At 33.4% G+C, this 22,423-nt stretch overlaps 1 long non-coding RNA gene across 1 annotated transcript; it reads left to right on the top strand.

Moving 5' to 3' along the window:
- The first annotated feature begins 9,759 nt into the window (after positions 1 to 9,759).
- On the top strand, positions 9,760 to 17,141 carry LOC119539119. Its single transcript, XR_005217794.1, has 3 exons — positions 9,760 to 9,903; positions 13,914 to 13,997; positions 16,976 to 17,141. It is a non-coding gene; the product is annotated as an uncharacterized LOC119539119 (long non-coding RNA).
- Positions 17,142 to 22,423: the final 5,282 nt, after the last annotated feature.

The following is a 22,423-nucleotide window of genomic DNA, read 5'->3' as shown; positions in this document are numbered from 1 at the left end:
TTTATAGTCAACTGAAATTGAATATTAACTAATTTTATCTTTAAAATACAGAAGACTAATGTTCCATATTAGCATGGTAACAATAATATAAATAGTAATTGATTCAACGTTTATGGAGTATTCACACAGATATTGTACAAAATGTCTACATATGTTTTTCTCACTTCTTCCACAGAATACTATGAGGTAGATTCCATCAATATCCCCCACCAGCAATTACAAAACTCAGCCACAAAAAGATTAAGTACCTTAAAGAACAGATCCACTAAGCAATAGAGTTGGAATATGAACTTTGAAATACTAGTCACCAAATCTCATTAATTTAAAGTAAATGAGCCACAGATTAATGCAGAGAAATTACATTGGATATTATCATAAGGGAGGTTTACATCTTTGCATGGTTCTTTGCAACATTTCATTTCCTGCACTCTAATTCATCTCCTTCCCCCTTGTCTTGCACAACTTTAACTTTTGCCTAAACAATGAAAACTTTTATTCTGCCACATCTAAAACCAATCCTGGCCATAGAAATATTTACTCTGTTATCTCAGGGTAACATTGAATAACTAAGGTAATGGGGTAGAAAAATATTGTATTTTTTGATTCAATATACAAATAAAATACAGAATATAAATTAGTCACAAAGAAAATAACATCCTAAGAAAAACAATTAAGCTTAAAGGATAGGTGTGATGGCACATTTTCTGTTGTTTCGTGACATTGTAGAAGAGCCAGCAAATAATATAATATCTGCTGTCTAAGTTGAGATTCAGTTGAATGATAGGGAAGTCAGAAAGATGGAGATGATAATATGCATTTTATCAGTGATAAAATTGATAATATAAACAATTTGTTTACAACAGTGCTGGCAGCAATGGTTTGCTAATATTCCACCTATGAATAAAGAATCTTTTCCTCACAGACATTGGCAGAGTTTAAAACTCAGCAGGCCATCCCCCTTAGCACACAGAGGGGTCTGCTCCATGAAGCTCGCAGCACATCTGAGGTCAACCCAAGCAGATTCTCAGAGTCAGCAGATACCATAAGACGGAGGGAAAGGAAGGGGCTGGGAGATGCCATCTCATTTTATTCTTCAAAAGCCCCAATTAAATAACTTTCTCCTATTGTTCTGGGGTAATTTGGAGGGGGGTAGGCAGCAGAGTAGGACAAAAGGCTAAAAGTCTTGTTTCAGAGGGAATCCTCTCATCTGAAAAGAAGAGGATTGATTTGGGTATTTCATTGCCCTATATCATCATTGTTTGCTTTTCTGTGTAGAAAGTTGCTTAATGTAATCATATGATAAGTTCTCACTCATCTCAGAGTATTGAAAACATATATGCAAATGAAGAAACTTAAAATACATCTATGATTTCACCAGCCAGAACAAATAACTTAGTTCTTTGTGCATATCATTTTAATCTCTCTCTCTGTCACTGATTTTTAAACATCAAAACATCATGCACATACTGTTAGATTGTTTTTTCTCTCTCTTTCTCTCTCACACAGATACACACACACACATACACACTCAGACACACACTCACACAGATCATGACCATATTTTCATGATCTAATTTATTCTCCAGTATTTTATTAGTCCCTGCATTCATAAACCATTGCACAAGTTTTAACAAACCCTTTTGTCCTTTGTAAAGACATTTGATTTCTTTCTAGTTTTCACCCCCATCCTTACCACTTGGAATTGCTATCCTTTACATTTTAATCATATTGTTTACTTATTGCCTTATGGTTAAGTGCCTTTTATATTGGCCATTTGGATATCTTTCTTACGTAGTGATTATTCAGATTTCTTACCCATTTTTCTCTTGGCTTGTCTGTCTTTCCTTGTTGAATTGTAGGCGCTCTTACATGTTCCACTATGAACTTCTTGTCTTAAGACATTGTCTCCTATGCCATAATTTCCCTTCTTTCTCTTTTATACTGTCATCAAATGGATGACTCTTACAAATTTTAATGTTGGCTATTTAAGCAATTTTTTTTTTATCCTTCGGTATTGTGCCAGTTTGAATGTATTGTGTTCCCCAAAACACCATTATTTTTGATGCAGTCTTCTGTGGGCAGACATATTAGCGTTGATTAGATTGTAATTCTTTGAGTGTTTCCATGGAGATGTGATTCACCCAACTGTAGATGATAACTCTGATTGAATGATTTCCATGGAGGTGTGGCCCCGCCCATTCAGCTTGAGCCTTGATTAGTTTACTAGAGAACTATACAAGCTCAGACAGAAGGAACAAGTTGCTACAGCTAAGAGGGCACTTTGAAGAACGCACAGGAGCTGTAGCCGAGACAGACATTTTGAAGACAGCTGTTGGAAGCTGATGTACATGTTTTGGAGAATGCCATTTTGAAACACAACCTGGGAGCAACCAGACACCAGCCACGTGCCTTCCCAGCTAACAGAGGGTTTCCAGACATCATAGGCTATCCTCCAGTGAAGGTACCCAATTGTTGATGACTTACCTTGGACACTTTATGGCCTTAAGACTGTAACTTTGTAACTAAATAAACCCCCTTTATAAAAGCTGATCTATTTCTGGTGTTTTGTGAAAAGGCAGCTGCAGCAAACTGGAACAGGTATGAATCCTATTTAAGAAATCATTGCTTATTTCAAGAATATGTATTCTAGAAGCTTTACTGTTTTGATATTTCTGTAAGTAATCTGGAATTATTTAATTAGTAGTGCATGTGATAAGGATTACATTTATTTATCATTATTATACCTATTTATTTGTCCATATATATATTCAGTCAACCTTCCACAGATTATTGAAAAGACCTCAACTTCCATTGTCTATGATGCCACTTTTTTAATAAGCTAAGTGAAAAATGCTTTTTCTTGGACTCTGTGTCTAATCCATTGTTTATTCCTCACTCCCTTTAATTAGTATGACTTTAATATAAGTACTGATATCTGGTGGAGAATATCTTCCCACCTTGTTCTATATTTTCAGGTATATCCAGGATATCCTCATTTGTTACATTTCCATATCAATTTTAGGATAATCTTGTCAATTTCTAGAACAAAACAATTGAGTATTTTATTCATATTCTATTGAACGTTTTGGCAAGTATTGATATATTTAACATATTAAGAAAGCTATTTTAGGAATGTAATATATGCTCTTATTTTTATAGTTTTATTAATATATTCGATGATGTGTATAATTTTATTTGAAGACTTTCAGCACGTCTTTCATAAGATATATCCCTAGATTTTTTTTTCAAACTTTGTGTTATTGTAAATGATTTGATTCCTGTTTAGCTCCGTTTCTAATAATTTGCTGCCCACTTATAGCAATGGGGGCTATTTTTGCATATTGACCCTGTATTACATCAGTTTTCATATATTTCTATAGGTTTGTTTAATTTTCTATTTTCACAATTATTATAAATAATGATGGTTCTATTTCTTATTTCTTATAATACACTTTATTTTTATTGCACTATTACACTGGCTAGGACATCTAGTAAATAAAAATGATCATAATGGATATTCTTACATTATTCCCAATCTAGAAAAGTATTTTTTGACATTTTACTATTAAGTGTGATGGTGGTTAGACACACACACTCTGTTTAATGAATTAATAGCCTTCTTGGTCTAGTTTGCTAAAAGTTTTTTCCATAATAAATGTTCAATTATATCAAAAGTTTCTTTTTTCTTCATCTAATGAGCTAATCATGTGAATTTTCTCCTTTATTTTGTTAAGGTGGATTATTAAATTGGTGGGTGTTCAAACTCATAATCCTGGAATAAACAAAATTTGATTATAACACATTATCATTTTTATAAATCTATAATAAGCTTGCTAATATGTTTTGAATATAGGTTCATATCTATGGATTTCTCAAATTTTGATATCTTTACTAATTCTTTTTCTGTTCTTCCATCATTTTCCACAAGTTTTGTTAGTATGTTAATATACCCCATTATATTTTGGGTGGTCCCCCTCCCCCTCCCCCTCCCCTCCTCCTACCCCTCCCCTCCCCTCCTCCCCCCCCTCCCCTTCCTCCTCCTCCTCCTCCTCCTCCCTTTGTTCCAATCTGGCTTTAAATTGTTGAGGCTATATACGAAATAGTATAAAAAAATTAGCACTTTTATATCTTTCAGGTACATTGAATTTTGAAGTCGTTATGAAATGTCCCCTTTTATCTCTAGGTTTTTTTTTTTTTTATCTTTTTTTTGCCTGCGTTATATTTTCTAAATCTCAAACATGATTGTTCAGTCATTTGCTAAAACTCTTTAGAATGAGTGCCTGATTAAGGCTCAATATCTCTCTGAGATCAAGGCAAAACCTTTCAAACCTGTGTGCATTTAAGGTTAAATTCCATGACATGACAAGCAAAACATTCCAAGACCTTCCGCAAAGCTAGCTCTCTAACTTAATGTTCTCTTGTGCCCGTCTGATACTCTATGGTCAAATATTTCTGAATGAGTAACAGTCCCTGATAATGCCATAACTTTTCAGTCCTCCTTTCCGTTGCTTTTGCTGTTAAAAGTGACTACATTGACCATCCCCTAAGTTATCTGGTCTTTTAAAACTCCCCTCAAACATCACTTTGCCTACAAAGACTTCACTGTATGCCTTATTGATCACATCTTTCCGTTGGTTCTCTCTATATGTTCCCCTCTTCTAAATTGCATAGTTAATTACCTAGTTACAAGAACACTGCCTGATGCATAGTAGATAATCTTTAATTGTTTAAAGAAAGAAGGAATGAAAATTGCACAAATGAATGAAAAATATATGGCATCTTCCAGGGTAATTTTTATGTTTTTCATGTCATACTGTGTTAAAGTAAGAGAAATAAAATGTGATAATTTAACATTTCAATTTTGATGTTATTGCTTTTTAAAAAGATAAGTGAACAAATATCCTTATTTTAAAGTCAAATATATTTTAGAAAATTAGATTAGTTTATGGAACAATAGATTCAAGACAAATATTAAATCATATGGAAATAGCACAATTAAAATATAGTTACTCTATAATCATAAAAATGGAACTGAAAAAAGAAGAGGATTTTTACAAAAGAACTTTCTATAGAAAAACTGTAATAGTCTCTTCATTAGCATGGATCCTAAAACTTCCACAAAAACACTGCCCACTTTTTTGTATACTTTCAGAAATGACATACTCATACATGCATACATATGCACCACACACACACAGATGTATAAATATTCTTATATTCTGGCTTTACTTAACTTGAAACTAAGGAAAAAAAATATGTTAGAAGTATTTTTTCCCACTTCCTTTTATTAAATTTTATGACTATCATTGAAAAAAGAAATACCAATGATATTTTTCTCAATCTTAAATATAATAAAATATAGGTTAGATAATCTTGAGTGAAGATAAGTAATGAAATAAATGCCTTAAATCAATGGGCATTGATTATATATGACTATGCTAGGTTGTCTCATTATATTTATACTTCAACCCTTTAAATGTAAAACTTGTTTTTTTAGATATGCTTATTATAACCATGAGCAGATGGTCCAGCAAGACTTTTATTATTGGTTTATAAGAAAAATATGCAAAGACGAGACTTTATACGATTACTTTTCAAACTTTTTACATATACTCAAGTATTTAACTAAATATTTCAAATCTAGATTATCAAATATCAAATTTCATTTTCAATATAACATCAAAATTATTGAAAGCATTATAGTGTCTAGATAAAGTAGTGGTAAACATATATGGTTGTGTGAGAGAATTACCTAGAATGTTTTAAAAATAGTTTTAAAAATAAGCTCTTCAACTATTATCTCAGAATATATGATTCAGTAGACTTGGCTACAAATTAAAAATAAATATTTTAATTTAGTTTATATTAGTTTTTTTATTATGTTTCTGAAGGGTAAAAATGAAATTTTTTCTGCCCATCCTATCCTTTACTTTCAATCTGTGTCCCAAATATTGAAAATTTACTATTTTAGCTTATATATTTTCTTATTATTAAATTCTTAGCTCTAAATAATGACCTTCTACTCTTACTTTTTAAGGATTTAATTTAAGAAATCAGCATCTAAATATTCATTTCATATGTATCAGTCATATGATTTTATTTCTTCTAAGGTTTATCTTTCTGTGTCATAATAACACACTTACATTCCCATTTCTTTGGTCATAGGAAAAACCCATCCTAAAATTTACATGGAATTTCAAGGGACCCAGAATTGCCAAAACAGCCTCCAAAAGGAAAAAATTTTAGAAGAGACGCACTTCTATTTCAAAATTTAGTACTAATTTACAGTAATACAACCAATGTGGTATTGACAGAACAAGTATAAACATCAATAGACTAGAACTGAGAGCCAGAAATAAAGCCTTATATCTATGATCAACTGATTTTTGAGATTGCCATGACCATTAAATGAGGCAAAAAACAGTCTCTTCAGTGAATGGTACTGGGGAAACTCCTATAATTCAACAACGAAAAGATATACATTGCAACTAAAAAAAAATGGGCAAAGGACATGAATAGATATTTCTCTAAAGAAGATATACTAATGCCCAGCAAGAATATGAAAAGATGCTCAACATAACTAGTGATGAGGGAAATGTAAATCAAATCTAGAATCAGAAACTACTTCACAGCTACGAGGATGGCCATAGTCAAAACATGGAAAATAAAAATTATTGGCAAAGATAGGAGAAATTACAGTCCTTGTACATTGCTGAAGGTGGTTCAGCCACTGTGGAAAACAGTTTGTTGTTTCCTCAAAAAGTTAAACATAGAATTAATGTATGACTTGATATCACCACTGGCTTTATACCCAAAAGAATTGAAAACTGAGACTCACCCAAATACATCAACATTCATGGCAGCTTTATTCACTATAGCCAAAAGGTGGAAACAACTCAAGGTCCATCAACAAATAAGTGTATAAACAAACTGTGGTGTGCATGTGTGTGTGTGTGTGTGTGTGTGTAATGGAATATTATTCTGCCATAAGAAAGAATGAAGTGCTGACATATGCTACAACACAGATGAATCTTGGAAACAGTGTGCTAAATAAAATGTCAGACACTAAAAGGCAAATATTATATGATTCCACTTATATCAAATACTGAGAATAAACAAGTTTATAAAGGCAAAGTAGATTAGAGGACTGGAGGCAGGGGAAATGGGGAGTTATAGTGATGGTTTCACATAACAGTGAAAGTATTTAATATCACTGAAATGTATACTTAAAATGGTTACAATGGCAAATTTTATGTTACAAATATTTTATAAAAATAAATTTTTTGAAATCTTGGGAATGAGAAAAGGGGAAGGAGTAGATCACAAAAGGAAAACCCAAAACATTGAATTACACTAAATTGTTAAACTCTGCTCTTAAAAGTGGATAGACAAAATTTAATGGCAAATTGAAGTACTAACATATGCTACAACACGGACGAACCTTGAAAATATTATGATGAGTGAAAGGATCCAGTTACAAAAGACCACATGTTGTATGATTTTGTTTATATGAAATATCCAGAATAAGCAAATCAAGAGACAGAAAGTAGGTGAGTGATTGCCTAAGTCTTGAGCGCAGGATGAAAGTAGGGGGTTGTTGAGGTGAAATGGGACGGAATGCTAATAGGTATGGAGTTTCTTTTTGGGTTAATGAAAAAGTTCTAAAATTGATTGTGGTGCTGGCTGCAGAACTGTATGAAAATACTAAAAACCATTGAATTGTAGACTTCAAATGGGTGAGTAGTGTGGTATATGAGATGTATCCCAGTAAAGTTGTTATATAAAAAAGCAGAATCTTCCAACCATCAAGGGTAAATGGACTCTAATAAAGTCACATTATATGCATTTAGCTACATTAAAATTTGGCCCCAAATTTATTATAGAGCATATTGTTTTTCTTGAAATTCCTAATTGTATTTTTATTGTCCTTTATGATAGAAGAAGCATATATGATATCACAAAGGGCATCTGTATTCTTACTCATACAAACTGTTAAGTAAAATTGCCATAAAGAGAGTTCTTAAGAGTTCTACAATTTTTTCTAAGTTATACTGATTTATTGTTAGTAATGTTGTGTAATTATTCTGAGATTTGTCATTACTGTATTGCTTAATGAACCATTGCTTTTTAGAAGGTTGTGGAATTTCCTCTTTTTTGAATTCTTCCTATCCCAGTGGAGTAGAAAAATGGTGTATAGAGGTAATTTTTAAAATTATTCTTCAAAGGAATGTATTTCTTTTGCCTTCAAATGTGGTTAGTAATTTTATTGGATATAAATTTTTGGTTTTCAAAAATACTCTTCTCATTTCAAAGATTTTGGCATAAGATCTAACATTGTGTTGCTCATAGAATGTATGATGGCAATGTGATTCTAACTCCCTTTTAAATAACCTATTCATTCTTTCCAAAAATGTTTTAGGTGATTATCTTTGCTCTGAAATTTCATTAGGATTTATATAGAGATATGTGTGTATGTGTGCATATGTCTTTCCTTCATCTTGTTTAGCCTAATGTGTCTATCCACAATCTGTTGTTTACCTGCTCAGCATTTCTCTTCCATTATTTTGATCACAAAACCTTTTTTTTTTTTTTTCTTTTGAGAAAGTTCCATCCCTCACTCTTAATACATTGGTTCAGGTGTTTCTGATCCCACACCTTAGTTCCAGGCATAGACTGCTCTCAAGCTTTAGATAATCACTCATCTACTTTCTGTCTCCATGGATTTTCCTATTCTGGATACCTGAACTGCTAAAGGCTACCACATGAAGAGAGCACACATTAGGATTAATCCAAACAGACAATTATCAGAGTCCAGAGATGGATAGATCATATAAAATATCATATATCATACCTTTCCTAATATAAAGATATATTAATACCTGGTGACATGATAGAACCCTCCGGATATATTATACCTAATGTTAGCACTAAAGCTAGGAATACCTTTTAAATGTGTGAGTCAACGTTGTCCTATTTGGTAAACAATTTTGAGTGATGTCCCTCTCATTTTCAAGCAAAATATTCTGGACTGTAGAGGAAGTTCTTGTGATCTCAGGATTCATATTGTATGTTGCATTTCTGGATCCTGTCTTCACTGTTCTCTCACCCTTTCCATGCTTGTGTCTATATTTTCTGTGTTGTAAAAATATCCTTCACTTTATTTCTCAACACTTTCTTTGAGTGTAACTTTCCAATCTATTTCCTATTCCTTGAATTATTCTTGTTCATCTTACACCTTGTCTGTTTCCTCAAACGTTTGGTCATCCTTGGCTGCCATTTATATTTATGTATAAGGGCCAATGTTTTTTAATAAAAGTAGAGAATATGAAGATGTATTTACCCCTTTGCCCATTCTCTTGAATGGAAAGTGGTTTTATGTGTATGGACAAAGCAAGCTGACTGTCACACAGTGTGGATAGATATCAGGCAAGCATGATACCACCCTTACCAATGCAAAATTAAGACTGTTATAATTTTAGAAGGCCAAGACCTGCACTAAGAGGTCTATGAGGCAAGCACTCTTGCTTATCCAACAGCCTATTATCCACCTTCTTTCTCGTTAGTGTGACCCCATTTTTGTTCAGCTGTTGTGTGTCCCTCAAGCCTTGCCTTAGCCCCAGGGCTTGAACCACAATTTTCTAAAGTAAGCATGGATCAGTAGTTTTGATTTAAATACAGGAACCAGAATTGACCAATGAGATCTAAAGAGAAGTCCTTGGATGCTTTTGCTAAATGATGAATAAAAAGAGGTATTTTATTTGTTTCAATATTGATATGTCTGTGCGTGATACCATTTTGCAGCAGTTAGCAGACAACTTAAGAACTAACCAATATGCTGGGGAAGGTGGAGAATTATGGACCAATGCTTAAGTAATCCATCTTCCAGATTTCTTGTCATGTAAGGTAAGTGTCCATATTATATAAGTAATATTTAGTTGACATATCTAATATTTGCATCTAAAATCATCTTTCAGGTCGATTATTTAGTCACTTTAGGGAGCAGATATATGAATTTAGAACAAAAGCCCTACTGCTGCCCACATCAACCCAGAATATGGAGTGGGTGAATAAGAGAACCGATACAGCTATTTCTATGCAGACTTGTTAATTAATTACTATGATTACAGTCCTACTTCTCCATTCTGCTTCCAACATATGCAGACCCATAGCTTGAAACTGCTCTCCAGAGTCTCCACTGAAAAGAATGGCAAATGATTCCCATTTCCTCTGCAGTTTTCTCCTGTTCACATTTTGACCTACGATTTCCTATGTTTTGGTGTATTCTGCAAACTATTCCACTGGTGTGTTTCAGATATTCTTCTAAGTCTCTGAGTCACTTATTGCTATTCCACCTATTCTCAGTGTCATTATGAAAATATTCATTTTAGAACAGTTTCATAGTCATTTCAATGTGATTAAGGGATAGAGGAATGGTGAGCCTGTAGGCTCAGTTATCTATCTGGATCAGATTCTCAGAATTAGTATTTATAAGATCTTACCAAATAATTATCATGCATGGTTAGTTTTAGGCACAACAAGGCTAACATCTTATTTTATAAAAGTTTACTTCAAATTCATGACTAAAGTAAACTTGAATTCAGGTTGTTTCTGTAACTACATTACCAGATAGTTACTTTGTTCTCACTTTGTAAAAGAAATTCATATTACTTTCATCCTCATCCACAAATAATTCCACTAACCTTAAAAAAAACAACAACAACAACAAAAAAAAAAAAACAAAAAAAAAAACCTCTTGTTATATGTTATGTTTGTTGTTACAGGTTGAATTAATACCAGAAAATATTTTTTAAGATTATCAAATTCAAGACCAGGTATTCATACCAGTGATTAACCTGGGCTCTATCAATGTAAAATTTAGATTCTTTGTCATTATTTGGGCAATTGATTTTGGGCTTTTATGCAAATAAGAAATTTTAAGTTTTTCCAACTTCAGAGGATTATGCTAATAAGCCTAAGTGTATCCAAACCCTGATGCCTTTCTGCAGAGTCAGTGTCTCTCCCAGAGATTACTGAGAGGGAAAGTGACTGGTCCCTTAAATCCAGTGAGACCTCTAAGCAAAATGAAAATGAAAGCTTCTCCCACTTAAGCAGAAGTAGAAGGATTTCAGGAGCTATTTTAAAGCCACGACTGTACTGTAAGGCATGTCTTAAGGCTGCTATCACTTGAATGCCCTCAAGAACTCTGATTTAGAGACCCTTCAACCCCAGCCCCTGCTGCTGCTATGCTAGATGCTGGGTGCTACCAGGGCTCTCAGTTTAAGAACCTTTTATCCTGGTTCTGGCTCTTGATTTAAGTTCACTAATGATGATCTCACTTGCCTTTAGCAATGGCTGTGATACTTCCTTAAAGGTTTTAATCTAATTTCATGAGGAACTTTGAGCCTCTAAAATCTTCAGTTGGAAGCACTAGTTAGATGGCTCAGAGCAAATATGGATTACCACATGAACTTTACTAAGATAAGCTTTGCTAATATTGGCAGAAAAATAATGTAGCTGATGGCTCTTGTTCACCAGTGATCCATAGATCTGGACTCTGGCTGTATCTCTACAGGGCAAAGTTAATTAGTGACATAGTTTTCAGAATAAAATGAATTCAACTGATTCTCAGATTAGGATTTTTCCACATTAAATCAGTTAATACTTTTCCCCAGAATTTATTGATATAATTCGTATATTTTTAAAATGTATTTGATCATTATTAGTTAATCAATGTCATAATTTCCTTATGATGTATATTGTCATATCTTCCATAATTCTGGATTGGCTCTAATATATTTTGCTTGTTTAAAATAATTCTTTTTTCAAAAATTTATGAATTTCATACAAAAAGCTCAGGAACAAACTTATTGAAAGTGTATTTATTTTCTTCAAATTTAAAGTTTAATACCCCTAAGATCACACTGTTACTAATTTTAATATATTGTACAAATAGGTATTATGTATGATAAGTTAGATTCTGACAAAAAATCTTACACTGGCTTTAAGGAGATATTAAAAATAGATAAATGCAATTTGATCCACTAAAGACATATGTAAAAACACAGTGTGCATGTCCATTCTATAGAGCACTTGTCATATAGTTAGTCCAAACTGATATGTTTATAGTTGTAAAAATGCGTACTGGATTTTTTAAAAACTCAGGAAAAAATCCTTATCATAATTTTTGATAGCTAATACTTTAAATAGATTTGGTTAAATATAATATATTAAAAAGTATACCTATATATTTTAACTTTTTTACATGTGGCTACTAGAAAGTTTAAAATTACATATGTGACTTGCATCATATTTTATTGAACAGTGCTGCTCTAATGCCTCAGCAAATTGAATTTTGCTTTTAAAGCGAATGTACATGATTTGTTGGGCTATGACTGCCTGGAATTGAAGAATATGGATACAAAAAGAGTAGTAAAATCACAGTCTCAGAATCGTTACATAATTTAATTCAATAGAAATAATACTAAATTGTAAATATTCAACTATTTTTGAGCTGCAGAAACAGCTAGTTTATGATGTTCAATTTTTCCCATTCTTGATCTTTTTCCGTTAATTTAAAATCCCATCTGTTTTTCATATGATACTAAGTGACCATGGCTATCTTCTTCTTACCTCATAGCCTCCAATTTAATTATGTGTCAGTGCCCCAAATTCCAATTTTCTAAAGGATTTACTTGTGAGGACATGTCAGTTGTGTTAGAGCCTCTGTAAATTTATTTTGAGAAATTGTGCAATAATGCCTGTTTGGTTCTCTGTATGTCCTGGGAAGCCTACTTTCATGACTAGAGAAAGTTTATGGGCCATCTTAGTTTCAGAATGTTGGTATATTGAAGCAGATATATTATGATGCCTTTTATTTTAATGGGGAGAGAAATTAATCTTAATCCGCTATTGACACTCTAATGAGAATAGACCTGTCTGATGTACTGAATTCCCAGAAGCTGGTAATAGGGAGAGATAATGAAAGTGGAGGGGGGAAATCTAGGAGTGAAGAAGAGTGGCTCTTTGGGATAGAAAATAAAACAGAGAAGAGATATATTAGGTAATGTTTCTGGTATAATGCTAGCCTATGCCCACCTGTTATTTAATCTGGCAATCCATGAACTCTGGTATAAATAATAGAAATATGACACTATTGGTACAATATTGGTACAAGAGCTCAGTTGTAGAGAACTTCCCTGAAAGAGCTGCAAAAGAGAGCCGAAGGAGTTCCAATGCTGGAGGTTGGGAGAAAAAGAACCCAGAGGTCAATGGACTGGACAAGTCCAGATGGGGCAGAGCCATTGAGAGTAAGAACAAGACACTAACAAACAAAGTAAACATAAGATAAGAATAAGTAGAAAGTTAAAGACATCTGTTCTGATTATGTGTGACAATTCCCCATTCCCAGAAATGGCTAGGGAAACTCTTTTAAGTAAGAGAATTTCAGAAACAGCTTGTATTTCCGAAAGATTCTAGAAACTGCAAGAGTGTTCATCTAGTCAGGACACAGCTTTGGGATATTGTTATAAATATGGCCAAATAATACTCTCTTATGCTTGAGACTAAAGGGCAGAGAGATAACATATTAACAAAATTTGCATTTTAATTCAGCTGTCACCACCACACATTGATATTCTCTCCTGAAAATATATTTCATATATTTTGGGGTTGAGCCATTCTCTTCAAACTTAGGATCCAGTAGAGGGCTCTTGGATTGTAATTTGGAAAGAGGGCCTCCATTAATTTACAGTCATGGTATTTTGTCCTATATGCTTCAGAATTCTCCCAAGTCCATTTTATGTATGAAGACACTTTATGCTGTTTACTTCAGATTTTAGGATATGTCTGTTACTGTCTAATGCCAGTGTTGAAAAATTCTTCCTAGCTCAGTGAGTAATAACTGTTTCCCACAGATTTCAGTGACTTGCCCCAATGCCATCAGGATCCTCTGTGACCTAGCTACCCAGCAGAGTCTCTCCATGGAGGAATGGTCCTAGGTAAGCCATCCTACTGGAATCATTCTTTGGCCTAATACTTTGGCTTATTTCCCTTGATACACACACCCAGATTCTTATGCACCATTTATGCTCTCTGATCTCTGAAAATCACCTGACTGGGCCTTGGCTATTTCCCAGCATTCTGATAGATGTTGAGAATAGAGTGGTAAAGAGAATTTTAACATGAAATGCATTAAAATTAAATGGTTATCTAACTCCCCAAAACAATTAATATTGAACCTTTGTCTGGGAACATGGAAATTAAAATATGGCCATTTTTTGAAAGCTCCACCCCCCTCCCCCCAGCCAGGCTGCCAAATTCTAGTCTGCAATAATGTGGCTGCAGATGATTATGTGATCTTCTTTATATCTGGCTAATAGATGCTAACTTCAGGACCATTTCTCTATACTTCACTTATTTTTACTTCAATCAGAATGGGTAATTTGAGACTTGCTGCTTGAAAAATAAGAAGTAAAACAATGTGGTATACAGTATCAACTAACTCATTCTTTCATTCAATAAGCAATTAAAAAGTGAGGGGTTTCAATCTGAATTTGATAATCATTAATAACTATGATATGGTCATCTTAAGCTCCTTTTTCCTCAAAATCCAATTGCTCACTAAATTCTACTGACAGTATTCTCATAATAGCAATCCCATTTATTTCCTTTTCTAATGATACTGCTTAATTCCTGTCCTAATTTGCTTTCTTCTGGGCTATTATAATTTTTGTTCTAAAAAACCACTATGAAGGAATGGTAAGGAAGAGATTAGAATCAAGAAGATATTAAACTTAACAGGGAGACAATATGATCTTTGATGGTAGAAGTGAGGATGGGAGGAGTTGAAACATATTTAAGACAGAAGATTACAAAGACCAGCTGTGTGAAAGGATGTAGGGGAAGGAAAAATGAGTCTAGAATAGCTCTCAGATTTCTGGCTTTGGCGATGGATGGGTGGTAGTGCTATCACTCAGAAGAGGAAATGTAAGAGGAAAAACAATAAAGAGAAATAAATTTTGAGTTCCAGTTTAGGTATGCTTTGAGATGCTTAGTCAATATTCAGGTGGCAGATTAGAGTAAGTATCTGAATGCATGGGTTTGGGACTGAAAAAAAGAGTTTTGGGTAAGAGGTATATAATTTGAGCTCATCATGAGTAAAAGTTCTATGTGGAAATTGTCACCTAACAGATTGAGAAGAGGGAAGGGTGATAACCCTAGAATGTACACTTCATGGGAGCAGTAACTTTGTCTATTTTGCACATTTCACTAGCCAAGAGGAAATTTGGTGCATCATAAGCATTCAATAAAAATATGTTTAATATCAGTGCCTGAAAATGCAAATATTTAATCCATAAAGGGAAGAGAACAATGAAAAAGATCAAGGAACAGTATTCAGAGAGAACTAAGAATTGTAGAGAACATTGCTAAAGCAACTTTTAAGAAGGGAGTGCCTCTTTAATGACACTCAAAAGATCAAAAGATATGCTTTGAGATTACCAACTGGATTTAGCCATCAGAAGAACATGAATAGGTAAGGGACAAAGAACATAATGGCAGGAAATATGCTTTTGTATTTTCATAGCAATTACATCCTACAGCTGTAGGATTAGGCAAATCTACTGTGAAACTCCTGGTCTTGTATTATCATATAATAGATACAGAGGCTAAGCCTCAGAGATACAAGTGACTTTCCCAGGATCACACAGGGGGAGTGGCAGAAGCTGGATTCTAGCCTCGTTCTTCTAAGATTCATTCTAATGAATAAATAATATTTTATTGGCATTAAAAAGCAGTTATTCAGCATGAGGACTATACAGACAGGACAAATAGATTGACTATGTAAGCACATGCCTAAAATTTTCATGAAATTATTTTCTTCTAAAACAATTTTTGCATGGTTGTCTGTGAAGTGCCTTTGAATTGGCTGCTAGTATGTGAGATTTCTCAGCTAGATGTTCACAGAAAGAACATACAGTGAATATTGGATGGAAGGATAAATGGTGGGAAATAAATAAATGCACAGATATACTGATTTTCTGAAATTTGAAATAATGATGGTTAATATTGATTTTGCAGTGCCAGATACTCTTTTAAATGTTTACCTCTATTAAATAAATTTTATATTCACAAAAACACTATCTTAGGCACTATTATTTTACCTATTTAATAGATGAGGATATAAAATCTGAGAAATTCGGTAACTTGTCCTGTGCTCTCTAGTTTTGTAGAGTAAGGATTAGTACAGATCTAAAGACTATGAACTTATAGCCTGACCTAATAATATTTACAAACTTTATTGGCTCCATAATTTAGATTGTTGAATACACTTGAAGGGCAAGGACTCTTATCTTTTTGTTTTTGAAGGTAAAATGAAAATATACATGAAATTTTCATTTTTTATAACTACACCAAAAGGTTAGCTTTCTGACACTATTCATGACTTTGTAATTATTCCAGTATCATCTCATGTATAGAGTTCTTATTATTTAACTTAATTCATTTTAACATAGTATTTACCAATTTCCTAGGTGGGAATTGCACACAAGTTGACATTCTATACAAATAAAACATTTTAACAGGTTCAGATTGTTCCTACTAAAATTTGTCCCAAGTAAAATTTTGATTTTTGATAATAATTTCTTCTCAGACCAATTAGAAGAATTAAAGCATTTATTTCCAAAGTTTTCAAGTGTGATCAGCTTGTCTGAAATGAGACAATTCTTCTCATAATATTTTTAGGGATAGATAACATGATACTAAAATAAATATAACTAATCAAGCATTTTCAAATATTTATTTGTAATATATTTGACTTTGAAAAATGTAAAATCAAGATAACTAAAGCAATCTATTATGCCTGGTGTAATTATATATTTTAAAAGTGTTTTAAAGAAGCTCTTCTGATTTAAAATATGTTCAGTGCACCACTAACTTTACTTGGTTAATGGTTGGGTTCATGTGTCAACTTGGCCAGGTGATGGTACCCAGGTGTCTGGTCAAGCAAGACTGCCTTAACCATTGCTGCAAGAATGTTTGTGGCTACTTGATAAACCAGAAAGCTGGTTTGTTAAATCATCAGTCAATTGGCTGCAGCTGTGACTGGTTACATCAACAAAGGGCGTGTCTTCCACAATGAGAGAATGCAGTCAACTGGATTTAATCCAATCAGTTGAAGACTTTTAAGCGGACCTTCACTTCTTCGGTTGACCAGCAAAGCATTTCCTGAGGAGTTCATCTACGTTGCCAGTTCTTTCCCTGAGGAGTTCATTGAACACGTTCATCAAAGTTGCCAGTTCGCTGCCTGAGGAGTTCATTGAACATCTTCATTGGAGTTGCCAGTTTGCTGCCTGCCCTGTGGATTTGAACTCGTGCATACCCACAGTTGCATGAGATACTTTTATAAATCTTATATTTATAGATATCTCTTGTTGATTGTGTTTCTCTAGAAAACCCTAACTAATACACCTGGCATTACAATAACTTGTAGGACTCACCCTTCAGAGCTCCTGATTCATTGAATTCATGACTCTGCCTTTCTAAAGGGCTCTTGGTGGTACTGGTATAGCTGTTTCATGGACCACACTTTCAAAGACATTGCTCTAGTCCACAGTTAAGACTGTAGAGATATTGTGAAATGAAGCAAAAACAAAAGTTAACCACAAATATAAAAAGAGCTAAATGTGTTCCCAGCCTGAGCATATTTTGTTTGATTTTTTGTTCATTTCTTTCCTTTCAAAACTGAAACTATCCTTGGCGGGGGGAGAGACTTCACTTGCATAGTCTCTGAATAGTACAAGACAAGCTCCATAAGTGTCAATGCTGACAAGTGCATCCAATCAGCCTCTAGACAGAAACTGATCAGACCCATGTAATTCACCTCTTAGTCTTCATCCATTCTGGCCGTCTTTTTCTCATTAGATCTGAAACATACTAATAGTGTATGCTAAAATTAGAAGCTTTAATGGAAACATAGCAGAGGCAGGCCGGAGAACCAGAAATCTTAGAATTGTAATTTACATTCCAGTGGGAGCCATGCACAAAAGGACTTATTTTAATTTAATCCCCAGTTAGGGGTCCTATTTTTAAGAGCAAAAAGAAACATTGAAATCAGCTCTCTATGAGCATTGCAGATTTTTAATATAGCTAGATTACCAGGTAATAACATTTTTGCAAGTTTCTCAAAGCTTATGTTCCCACACAGGTTTAATTGCCACAAACCATTAGTTGAGAACATTTTTACTAGGAAACATATTAAACAATAATGTGAATGGAAAGAAAATGTTCAAAATTTCTTAAACTGTGCAACTTTCATGTATAGTGTTTTTCTTTTGTGAAGAGAAAGAAAAGATTATGCTTTAATATAAGTTTAGAATTTCTCAAATTGCTCACTTTTTAAAATTTTTTTATTTTTATTATTTTTTTTAATATGTCAGTGGGTACAAACTGTCATGGAAATAAAGAGGAAAAAAAAGACAACTTTATGCAAAGTTGGCACTCATCCAAAATTCTGGCTTTCTCTGAGTACCAAAAGTTGTTTTCTCCCCTTTCTCAGAGACCCTAGAGGTAGTGACGGTGACTCACTGTTGTTATTCTCTGAGTGCCATACTATCCCTTGTTTGAATGTTTAACCCGTGATTTCTTAACCTTTACACTATTGACATTTGGGGCTGGAAAATTTGTTGCTTTGCAGGGCTGTCTGTGCATTGTAGGATGTGTTTAACATCATCTCTGATCTCTGTATGTCAATTGTGCTACCCTCCCCAACCCCAGCCAGAAATGACAATCAACATGTCTGTAAACATTGTCAAATGTACTTTGGGGGACAAAATCGCCTCACCCCTATCCTGGTTGAGAAAGCACTACCTTTCCCCATCTCATGTTCTCTAAGTTTTCTTTTCTTTAAAGTCTCTTTATTTCTACCATTGTAATAAATTCCATTTCCTTCCAGGACCCTGACTCATATAACAGAAAATTATTATTTGAAACTATAAGAAATATGGATTTATTGACCCATGTCAGTAATATTAGAGAAGCAAATTATGATTAGCAAAATCTATATGGTAATATTATATCAGACCATAGAAAAATCTTTAATTTTTACATTTGTGTAGGAATAGGTCTTAATTGTATATCTATGGAATTTGCTTAATAAAATAATCATTTTCCAACTTGAAACTTTGCATAAATAACAAATGAAATTACATCAGTTTTAACATTAACAAAAAGTCAGAATTGTAGATTATATGAAATAAGGTAAATTATTATAAAGGGTTTTAAAAATAGTCAACTAATCCAAAAAATATATATAAAAATATATTGATATTAATCATATGAAAGTTGTAAAATAATCATTATTAACATTAAGTTTTATTATGAAAAATAAGTTTAATGTTAACAATAACAATTAAAATATTAAAAATATTATAAAATGGGTTGTCATTAATGCTGGATACCAAGCATTTTCAGCTGTCAGCTTTCAGAGCATATGATAAGATTGCATTTTTCTGTCCCTTTGTAATTAAGTGTAGCCACTTGACTTTCTATGCAAGTAGGTTAGCAGTTGCTCTGAAAGCAGCTTTTCCTTCATAGAAGGAAGATTGCAGTAGCAAAAATCAGTCTCTTAGAACCTCTATCTGAGTCTCAAAACCAAGGGAGAAGTCAGCAAGCAGAAACAAAAGAGGTTTAGGTTCTCTTTTGGCCATAGTTTTTCAAGATCAAGGACATTTATTTGTAAATTACATGTGACTCTTCATTGCATTTGCACAAAGTTGGAAGGGAGAAAGATCACATGCCTCATGTCACTATAAGATATAAACTCCATGAAGACAGGGAATTTGTCTTGTTCAAAGTTGCATCCCCAGAATATTGGCTACAGGTTAGCAAATACCTAACATTCTATGCAATTTATGTTATTGAAATTGATGAAGGAATATATTAATCATATCCACATTTGGATTATATTATGAGAATGTGAGAAGGAAGAGCAGAGAAAAAGATATTTTAAATAGTTATAATGCACATGAAGTTATTACAATTGTGAATTCAGCACAATAGTAGCCTTTATTTTTGTCTAATAAACTTTGTTTCAAAATGGTCCCATAAAGATAGGATAGCCTAATATCTTAATGTATATTTATTGAGAAATAATTGTGCAGGCTTATTTCAGAAACTACTGTATTTTAATACTGTTGTCATTGTAAAAGGTACATTGTAATAACACTGATGCCAATTTCCTTGTAGCATCATTCAGGGCATCCTCCTGTGACTATAGCCAGATGCTAGAATTCAGGAAACTAGGTTTCTAGAATATGATTTGCGTAACCATACTTTCCTCATTTATATATACATCTTTATGTACTCAGTGTTTTAAATATATATATATGAAGTGTTAAACTTCAAAATGGATATTTGAGTGATTACTATTTATCCTCCTCTGAGCCATTATTGCATGTTTGTGAGTTTGACAATTGGCCAGGATTGAATACGTATCACGCTTATTTTCGAAAATTAATTATTCTGTTTTGGCTTTCACTCTTGTTTCTCCTTTCCCTCTCCCCCATTGACTTCAGTCTTTTAAAATAGTCTGCCACAATACAGCAGAATAGCCTGGTGAGCGAAGACCTAAGAGCCATACCAGAAACCATTAAACCTCACACAAATGATGTCAGTAAGGTTTGCCACAGCAGCAAGCTGCATTCAATTATAAATTGATGCAGAGCATGCCCCGAGCTTTCAGCTGATTAAATATCATAACTACCCAGGCTCCAGAACAGAGGCATGAAAGAAAGATTCCCAGTTTTTGCCTTGAAACTGAAACTCTATCACTTAAGTGTTAATTGGTGTTATATTGTACAACAATGCTGTGAACTGAAAAGGCAAGACAAGGGCTCCCTGCTGTAAAGTTAAAATGGTAAGCATCTGTTATCAGCCCGCTGAATTACCAGTAGTTTGTGCACCGTCTCATCTAGTTGAAATAATGCAGGGGCACAGTAGGGGGTGAATGGGGTAAATCTTCAAATTAATAAATAGAGTCAGTTCATGGACATTTAAATTATATCTCAGTACCACGTCTTTTCTGGCTTTAAATGATTAATAAGGGAGCTATTTAAATGAGATTGGTCACCTGTTGTAGAGGTAATATCCTGTAGATGTAAGGTAATTTTATAATTAAAATGCATATGTAATCTCTTGTACTGTGCACATAACCTACACAAATAAAAGTAAATGTATTCACACATTGAATATGGAAAAAAAACAAAAACAAAGCATATTTCTTAAAATATGAATAGCTCCTTTGCAATCTCAACAACTTTATGAGGTAGATCATTGTTCCAATTTACACAAAAGAAAAATGACCTTCAAATAGTTTATGTTCAAGGTATATTCTCACTAAGTCAAGATGTACATTTTTAATTCCCAATTTTGACCTCTTTGTACTGGGCTATGACATTATACACACCTTGGTCAAAATTGAGTGAAGTGGTAAAATAAATTTATCCCTTTATTTCAAAAAGTCGTATTTGTTAGATTCATACATTTTGCAGTATATAGAAAAATACTGTTGATAAACATAAATGTTTTTAGATGTGGACATGAAATATCATGGGTCATGCTTGATAAAGTCTTAGTTATATACTCATCTAAATTGACCTTACATATGATGTTTATGAAGAGCTAGTTTTGTAGCATTTTCTTTGTGTCCATCTTAGTGTAAAATGGAGTAATACATGCCTAATTAGTTTTTCTTTAATCAAAAATGTTAGAAATGTCTGTAGAGATAATAAATTCTAGAATTGTATTGTCCAATATGGTAGCCAGCAGTTACATGCAACTATCTAAATTTAAATAAATTAAATAAAATTCAACATTCATTCCCTTGGTCACACTAGCTGCATTTCACATGCTGTCTGGCTACAAATGGCTAGTGGCTAACAAATGTGTCATTTTTTATTGTTGCAGTAATTCTGTTGAACAGTGCTGTTTTTGAACATAAAGGTCTGCTATATGGTGAATGATTTGTATAATTTTTCATGTCAGTTGTGCCAGAAACACTGAATACACCATCATATTCATTTTGAATATGTAATTAATGGAAGCTTACTTTTTATTATGATGTAGAAAACCACAAAAGAAAATTGCTCCTCCTGTTACAGCAAGAAAGTATGAAATAATGCATGTAATCTCCCTTTTCTTGAGCCAATCAGAGAGCTGAAGTCCCCAGGTATGCAGATGAACTGAATTCCAGGGAGTGAGAAATCCTTTCCTGTATAGATAGGCTACCGTTGGCACAGCAGAGGGGGAAGAGTGGAATTGAAGTATGTAAGAAGAATATAGCTAAAATCGTAATGAATTCCTGAAGGCCAAATGTGTGTTGGTGTTAGTTTGGAGTCTCTGAAAACCTCAGACATGAGGAGAGTTTGCC

The sequence above is a fragment of the Choloepus didactylus genome, chromosome 7 (genome assembly GCF_015220235.1).
Source record: "Choloepus didactylus isolate mChoDid1 chromosome 7, mChoDid1.pri, whole genome shotgun sequence".
Taxonomy (NCBI): Eukaryota; Metazoa; Chordata; class Mammalia; order Pilosa; family Megalonychidae; genus Choloepus; species Choloepus didactylus.
The sequence above is the reverse complement of the archived record's forward strand: the minus strand, read 5'-3'. Positions and strand labels throughout refer to the sequence as shown.